The 9,196-nt window shown below is 39.7% G+C and overlaps 1 pseudogene; it reads right to left on the bottom strand.

Moving 5' to 3' along the window:
• Nucleotides 1-417: 417 nt before the first annotated feature.
• Nucleotides 418-3,241, bottom strand: LOC104680860 (annotated as a pseudogene).
• Between the last annotated feature and the right edge of the window lie 5,955 nt (nt 3,242-9,196).

Raw genomic sequence — 9,196 nt, 5'->3', positions numbered from 1 at the left:
AGTTCTATCTCCAACTACTTCATATCCTTTTTTTAAAAAAAGAAAAAGACAAGCAATACTTTATTTAAAATCCATCACAGAAATTAACAGCTTCACTCTGTAATACAGCATACATGTTTTAAAGCCTAAGTCAGTAATTGTATATGAGAGTATACACTGCTACATACAAATTAACTCTTCAGACCACAATTTTTCAATGTTTAAAACAGAATAAGCTTCCCTGTGAAAGCAGCATCTGTGCTGGTTTCTTTTTTGGTTTTTGTTTTTTTTTTTTGTTTGTTTGTTTTTTGTTTTTTGTTTTTTGAGACAGAGTTTCACTCTTGTTGCCCCAGGCTGGAGTACAAGGGCACAATCTCAAATCACTGCAACCTCCGCCTCCAAGGTTCAAGCGATTCTCCTGTCTCTGCTGTTTTAACTCTAGTATTCTTCTTCACCCTCTTTTTCAACAGACTCCACACCAACATCCTCATAATCCATCTCAAGGGCAGCCTTGTCCTCACGAGCCTCAGAAAACTCTTTCCTCCATTTCCTTACCCACTTACCAGTGAACAAAGACATGTTTGGAATACATCAGGTCAAACTTGTGGTCCAAGTGAGCCCAGGCCTCAGCAATGGCTGTGTTGTTGCCCAACATGCACACAGCTCTCTGTATCTCAGTCAGGTCTCTGCCAGGCACCACAGTGGGAGGCTAGTAATTAATGCCACCTTGAAACCAGTGGGACACCAATCCACAGACTAGATGGTACACTCGATCTTGATGGTGACAATGGCAGCACTGGCATCTTTTGGAACCACATCATTATGGTACAACAGGCAGCAAGCCATGTATTTACCATAGTAAGGGTCATGTTTCACCGCCTGGTTGGCTTGCTCAAAGAAAGCATTGGTAATCTCTGCTACAGAAAGCTGTCTACGGTAGGCTTTCTCAGTAGAGATGATGAGGGTGTATTAGTTTGTTTTCATACTGCTGATAAAGACATACATACCCAAGGCTGGGCAATTTACAAAAGCAAGAGGTTTATTGGACTTACAGCTCCACATGGCTGGGGAGGGCCTCACAATCATGGTGGAAGGCAAAGAGGAGCAAGTCATATCTTACACAGATGGCAGCAGGCAAAAAGAGAGCTTGTGCAGAGAAACTCCAGTTTCTAAAAGCCATCAGATCTTGTGAGAGTTATTCACTATCATGAGAACAGCACCAGAAAGACCCACCCCCATGATTTAATCATCTTCCACCAGGTCTCTCCCACAACACATGGGAATTATGGTAGCTACAAAATGAAATTTGGGTGGGGACACAGAGCCAAACCATATCAGAGGGCATAGCTGCCCAGAGAGAAGTGGATGCAGGGATAGGACACCAGGTGGGTCTGCAGTTCTATCAGATTAATATTTAGGGTTCCATCAAATCTCAGGGAAGCAGTGACGGAGGACACAATTTGACCTATGAGTCTATTCAGGTTAGTGTAGGTTGGGTGCTTAATATCAAGGTTTCCATAACAGATGCCATACATGGCCTCACTGTCTATCATGAAAGCATAATCAGAGTGCTCCAGGGTGATGTGGGTGGTGAGAGTGGAGTTGTAGGGCTCTAGCGCAGGTGTGGAAACCTGAGGGGCTGGGTAAATGGAGAACTCCAGCTTGGATTTCTTACCATAGTCAACAGAGAGACATTCCATGAGCAAGGAGGTGAACCCAGAACCAATTCCCCTGACAAAGCTGTGAAAACCAAGAAGCCCCAAAGACCTGTGCACAGGTTGGCCAATTTATGAATTTGGCCCAATATGAGGTCAGTGATCTCCTTGCCAATGGTGCCCTCGGGCATAGTTATTGGCAGCATCTTCCTTGCCTGTGATGAGATGCTCAGATTGGAAGACCTCATGGTATGTGCCAGAGTGAACTTCGTCAATGACCATGGATTCCAGGTCTGCAAACACTGCTTGGGCATGTGCTTGGTTTCTGCTTCACAGCTACCTAGCAGATGACAGAGATGGAGAGGAGAGGTTGTTGCTTCTTACAGACCGACTCTTAAACAGTTGATGTAAGAGAACCTTCATCTCCTTTTTATAACAGGGATTTATTTGTAGAGCAGTTTGAGGCCCACAGCAAAAGTGAGCAGCAAGTACAAAGTTCTCATATACCTCCTGCCCACCACAACATGCGCAGCCTCCCCAACTGTCAACATCTGGCACCAGAGTGGTACATTCATTAAAATCAATGAACCTACATTGAGGCATCATGACCACCCAGAGTCCCATAGTGTACATTTGCGTTCACTCTTGGTACTGTTCATTCTATGGATTTTGGCAAATGTACAATGACATGTATCTACCATTGTATTGCCATAAGTACTTTTATTGTCCTAAATTCCTCTGAGCTCTGCCCATTCACTTCTCCTCATCTACTTTTAAAAAGCCAAACTTCTCAATGTCTATTATCTGCCTAATCTGGGATTTCTCAGTCTCAGACTCTTGACATTTTGAACAGAATAATTCTTTTAAAGGGGATGTCTAGTACATTTAGTACATTCTAGGATATATAGCAGCATCCCTGGCCTCTACCCAGTCAATGCCAGAAAACACTGCCATTCTTAGTTGTGACAACCAAAAATGTCTCCAGACATTGCTAAATGTCCCCTGGTAGCAGGTAGCAAAATCATTCCTGTTAAGAACCACTGGCCTAATCTAAGGCATACTCTACTTCCAAATGAATGTCTATATTATCCTATTATGACTTGTAGAGTTAGTCATTAAATGCTATCAACAAATATTTATTAGGCTTACTATGTGCTGGATAATATAAATGTATTCTACTCTAGCCAGTCGAGAGCTATTAAATTCTTAATATATTAATAAGTGACAGGGAGAGGCATGAGTTGTTGCAACAAACATTTTAAAAATCTACATCCAGTAGCTACATTGAATCTTGAGGCATGGTTGATTAAATTGATACAGCAATCTTCACGATCTAGTTCACAGCAGAATGAACGCAGAGGGAAAATGCATTGATCATTAAGATTGCTTAACTGATTGGACCTGCTATGCTGTGATTCACTTCAGCAGCCACATGCAAGAGATGGACACTGCCTCTACAGGGAAATAATTCTGAGTAATTAGCCAGGGAAGACGCTATACAAGTCCCCACTCCCACCCTAACTCCACCACTGTTTTCCCATGATAGCAAGGGATATTTACCTGATTCCCTTGTGAAATTGCCATAAGTGCCTCAGTGCTCCTTTCATTTTGCCTCTGTAGATAGAGGCAGGGCTGATGATAAGCTGGTTTCCTTTTTGGTTAGCCAGTACTTGTGCCATTCAGATCATTAAATCAAATGTAACCAAGCAAGTATAATTTGAGATTTTATTTGGAGATTCTCCTTGTAAAGATTTAGACATTAAAGTAGTCACACAGAATCCAAGAGACAACTGTCAGAAATGGAAAGGGGAATTGGAGTGGTAGACAATGAGACATCTTGGCAAAACTAATTCTATTTGCATATAGCCTCAAATTATGGGTTTCCTCCTTCTCTTTCTCCTTTTCCTTTTTTGGACAGACTTATTACAATCATTTTGATTTCTCCCGCTTTTGTTTTTTGGCTTTTCTTTATGATGGGTCAAAAATAAATAAATTCAAAATTGACTCATTGAAAGTGGTTAACTACAGTTAACTTTTATTTCCAAGGCACTTCTTGGAGGACGTGGGTCTACTTATTCCTTGTTTGTTAAAGTGAACTGATATGTATATTCCCCTTTGTGGACCTCTAAATTAGTCTTCTCATCTGTAACTTGTAAGATTCCTTCCAGCTCTAATTGTCTATGATCTGTTGGTTAGTATAATAAATGTATACTAGACCATGATGCATGCTGGGACCTCAGCAAAAGGAAGAAGAGGAAAGGAGTAGGACAGAATCTTGGAAAAGGCTGGATTGAAATTTCATGGACTAACTTGGTTGTAGGAATGTACCTTCAAGATTGTGTTTGGGGCCAGGTGCAGTGGTTTACACCTGTAATCCCAGCACTTTGGGAGGCTAAGGCAGGAGGAATGTTTAAGGCCAGGAGTTTGAGACCAGCCAGTACAACATAGCGAGATCCCACCTCTATAAAAAATTTAAAAATTGGCTGAGCATTGTGCCACATGACTGTACTCCCAGATACTTGGGAGGCTGAGGTGGGAGGATTGCTTGAGCCCAGGAATTTGAGGCTGCAGTGAGCTGAAATCACACCACTGCACTCCAACCTGGGTGAGAGATAAAGACCCTGTCACAACATTAAAAAAAAAAAAAAAAAAAAGGTTGTGTTTGGCATGTCAAATCAAAGTTCAAAGGATGAGACAAATGGGCTTTATTCAAAGGATGATCAAGTCCTGGAGTTAGGTAAGGGAAAGCAGTAGAACCAAACATTTGCTGCCAAGAACTGATCCCAGATGGTCTATTTGGATTACAGCAAGGTGCCAGCTAAAGGAGGAAGCTATGCAAAACAGGATCCAGTTCCCAGGGGCAATGGGAGTAGGAAAGATTTCTTGGAGAATCAGGGTCCTAGTCAATCAGGCTGGAACTGAGGATTAGTTCTAGCCTCAAAGTGGGAATGAGAACCCTAATAAGAAAACTAAGGCAAAAGGTCAATCACAGAGGGTAACCCAACACTAGAGGTGGATGGGTGGTCAGAGAAGAGGCGGCAGTTCAGTGAACACACAACAGAGATAAAGGTGCCCGAGAGATCATGTCTATTTTATCATGCCCACCATCAGGAGAGAATGCCTAGTATCCTGCTGGTTGTAGGCAGGATTTGGCCCACTCGATGTAGGAGGCAGAATAGTCCTAGCCTCTGTCAGAGCAGGGCTAGGAAAGGCTACCTATTATACTTTGTTTCACTTAATTCTTCTCTTTGTCAATTCTTAGTCACAAAACATCATACTCATCAATTGCAATGGTTTTTATTTCTACCCTGAGTTGTACGCAACTTCTTAAAGAATTAAACATGATCAGGCCCTAAATAGAGTGCTATGAAATTTCTGTGTATCCACGGACTTTATACACTAAACCAAGTTAGGCAAACGTTTTCTGTACAGGTCTGGACAGTAAATATTTAAGGCTCTCCAGACCATAGGGTGTTGGTCACAAGTACTTACCTCTGCCATTGTAGCATGAACATAACCATATTCAATATGAAAACAGATACGCATGGCTGTGTTCCAATAAGTCTTTATTTATGGACCTTGAAATTGAATTTCATAAAATTTTCACGTCACAAAATATTATTCATTTTTATTTTTTTAGCAACTTAAACATGTACAAATCATTCTTAGCTCACGGGCCATACAAAAACAAACAGTAGGTCATAGTTTGCAACTCCTGTGCTAAACTTAAACAAATTATAATTTATTTAGTGAACAATGATCTGCCTAATTCTGTCCTAGAGATGGGAGTGTTGTATGTTAACCTTAATGTCTGTGGCTGAGTCCCTGTAATTTACTACCTCATCTTCCTGATGTTCCTCTCTACCTTCCTGAATTATCCTCCTGTGTTTGGTCCAGTTCCAGGCCTTGTTGACCTGGCCAGTCCACTGATTTCACTGAGCCTGACTGAGGCAGTATCATATGAACAGAGGAGCATGCAGAAAAATAGATGGAAAATAATAAACATATAAAAACTGTTTGAATAGCTTTTATTATAACCAAAAACCAAGATAGCACAAACTCTTTGTTTTATTTCATCCTTGATGAAGTAAAAGTGTTGAGAACTAGAGTTCTTCCTATCACAATGGCTGTTCAACACTGAAGTAAAAATTATACACAATAAAATTCTTAGCGACTGCATCAAGACACAATAATAATTATTTAGTTCTGGCCTTTACAAATCTCCACTTTCGAGTCTCTGAGTTCACTTTTTATAGTTTTGGTTCATTCTTGTTTAATCAAGGCTGTTCCAAATTTTTGTGGAAGTGATTCAGTCACATAAGTTTAGTATTTTTTTCTAATTCTCTTTCACACATACTGAACTCTAGCTTATGATAGCTATCCCCAGTTGCCAATGTATAAACTACTTCTTAAAGAGGAAACTATGCATTATAATGTAGATTACACTACATTTCAACTTTTCATCAATACATCATACAATCTTTGCAAAGACAATTAGAAGAAAAAAAATCCTGAAGTGGTAGCTCCCCATCTTGAGTTCATGTATTTTCTGGGATAAAATCTGGGAATGTATATTTCTGATCTATATTGTACCTGATATTTTGTCAACAGGAATATATGTTATCTGCTCTGCATCAAGATTTTCAAATGTGGTTAATTATGAAAAATATGCCTGTGATTTAGTTACACTTGAGGATGGAGATAGCATGACATAAGGATTTAGAGTGATCAGTATTAAAGACCTAACTGGGATATAATTCTAACTCAAATATCTAGACATAGACACATACTTTTGATTTCCAAGTAAAAGAGTAGGTTTGTAGTTATTAATGTTTAATAACAGTAAATAACAGAATATACCTGTTATTCTCCACAATCAGGACATGCCTGTATGCTGCTATAAAATTGGCAGTATTTGGTTACTTCAGTTATGTTTATTCAGCTATCTTATTTGGCACAGACTAAAATATTGACACTTTGGGGACCACTTAAGTTTTTTGTTGTACAAATATTATCTCAGAGCAAAGCATATAAACTCCTCAGTGAATGTATCTGTCTTACGGGAAAATGGGTCTCATTACTTTATATTCCCATGAACCACACAATCCTTAATCACAGTCAAAGAAAATGTACCTTGAACCACAAAAGAAACATACAAAAATACAGAGGAAACTAAGAATCGTGCCAATCTAACCAGCTCCACCTTCCAACATAGATGCTACTTTCACTGGCTTAAAACCATACTGGTCAGGTACGGTGGCTCATAACTATAGTCCCAGCTCTGGAGACTGAAGTAGGTGGATCTCTTGAGCCCAGGAGTTCAGGATTAGCCCAGGCTACATTGTGAAATTCCATCTCTACAAAAAAAAAAAAGAAAAAAGAAAAAGAAAAATTAGCCAAACATGGTGGCACGTGCCTGTAGTCCCAGCTACTCAGGAGGCTGACGTAGGAGGATTGCTTGAGTCTGGGAAGTAGAGGCTTCAGCGGGCCATGATTGCACCACTGGACTCCAGCCTGGGTGACAGAGCATGACCCTATGTCAAAAAATATATATATGAGAAACAAAACCATACCAGTGGTTCTTTGGTCACTGCTTGGAGCTTGGGACTATAATGAAGGAACAGGAAGTCTTTCCTTTCTTCAGTTCTTCAGTTTGGCTAATAGGAACTTTACTTGCACATTCAGATTTAGTACTACAAGGTTTTTACTTAACCTCATTTATCATATATTTATCTTATATCTACACCATCTTTCTTTCATGCTGAACATTGCAGTGATATGGAAGAGGCATTTGGGATCCTGTCAGCGTTTATTAAGATGAGAGAATCTAGAGTCACTTTAAATGGCAATGGGAATGAGCCAAAAAACAAGGGAAAATGGAAGATTCAGGGAAGAGGGAAAATCAACAGTGTAAGATTCCTAATAAAGTGGGAATAGGGATACTTCACTCATAATATCACTAGGCAACAAGTAGGATATTGGTGCTGGAATAATGCAAAGTCTTTGTCATTTGGATGGCTCCCATCTCTGGATTCTGTGGGAATACAGGTTTCCCTTTATTTTGATCTTGTCATGGCCTTTTAGGCTCAGGAGGAGTATTGTATGTTGGTCCTCTGCTGTGTGTGGCAGTGACAGACCTCAGAATAGAACTGGCTTGGATTCCCAGGCAATGTTCTTCCCTCACACCATACTGTTATTGAAAACAATATTGTTTCTAAAAATTACTTTCATTATTTTTTATTGCTGATTAACAATTTTCTCTGCATTTCAGTACATTCCATGTAACTATTTGATTTGGAATTTTTTTTTTTTTTTTTTTTTTGCATATGAAATTAATCCCAGGGACAGGGTGTCTAAGAAAGCCAGCCCTCCTGCTTCCATTGCCTGCCATGTCCCTTTCAGCACCACAAACTCATAAGAAAACATAGAGAAAACCAAAAAGAATCTTAACCTAACCAGATTTACCTCCCAATTTTGACACTGCTTTCATCGGAATCAGTGATTTAAAACCATGTCTCTGGTTCCTGGTTCACTGCTTAAAACTATGACTATAGAAAAGGCCATCTTTTCCTTTATTATAAAAACTTATATTTGTAAATTCCCCAGAAACAAACTCAATAATAACCCCATAGGCAGTGTGTATAAATTCCTAGTTAAGTCAGTACTCTCCAGTACTCTTCCGTTATCCTTTCACTACTTAATCTACCACATCTCTAAGATGTGAGTCACCTATTCACGTGTCCACCATTTTTCATCACTTAAATTGTGATTTTTTTTCTTTTTTTGGTTCTTTACACTCATACCTTCACTATATTTTAATAAGACCCTTATAAACTCTCTTTATGTGCATTGGCTTGCTGGTTTTTGTTTGTTTGTTTGTTTGTTTTTCCCCCCTCTTTCATAACATTGGCCAAGAAGGCTCTTAAGTGTCATTAAGTGTGTGACACTTAATGAGCTTTTGTTGCTACAGGGACTGGTGGGTGGACTGGAAGGTAACCCCATTAACTATTTCCCACTTTCTTAAACTTAAAGCACTGAAACTCAAAAGTATACAATAATTCTATATTGGTCATATTCAGCCTTCCCTTCTCTTGTGGCATCCTGCATTCTGACTAATTCCTAAGGGCCATGCCAGAGGTCCCCACTGGAAGGCCTAATGCTGTAAATGAAGATACAATGAATTGAGAACTGGCACTAGGATATTCGAGATCAGTCCTATAATTTCCTATTGACACACTCCCCAAACATCCAGATGGTCCTTTCATTTTATGATGTCTATATTTCTATGAATCAATTTTGTTTAGTATCATCTTCTCCTGCAAACAAAAGCCAAGAACTCTGCTGGCTCTTCTTTCACCTTTTCATCTCGCATAATGACACTTCTCAATTGGATCACCGTGTTGATAGTTTTATCTTCCGTTACATCAATTTTGGCTCCTGCTTCTTAAGCCTACTCTTCATCTATTGTGAGACTGTGCTGCCTTTCTTCTGATGCTCTGCCAATGTGATATTTTACAACACCTGTGACTGGTGTGGTTGGCCATGGCCAGACCTGACCAGAG

The sequence above is a fragment of the Rhinopithecus roxellana genome, chromosome 7 (assembly GCF_007565055.1).
Source record: "Rhinopithecus roxellana isolate Shanxi Qingling chromosome 7, ASM756505v1, whole genome shotgun sequence".
In the NCBI taxonomy this organism is placed as follows: Eukaryota; Metazoa; Chordata; class Mammalia; order Primates; family Cercopithecidae; genus Rhinopithecus; species Rhinopithecus roxellana.
This window is presented reverse-complemented; position numbering and strand designations above follow the sequence as displayed.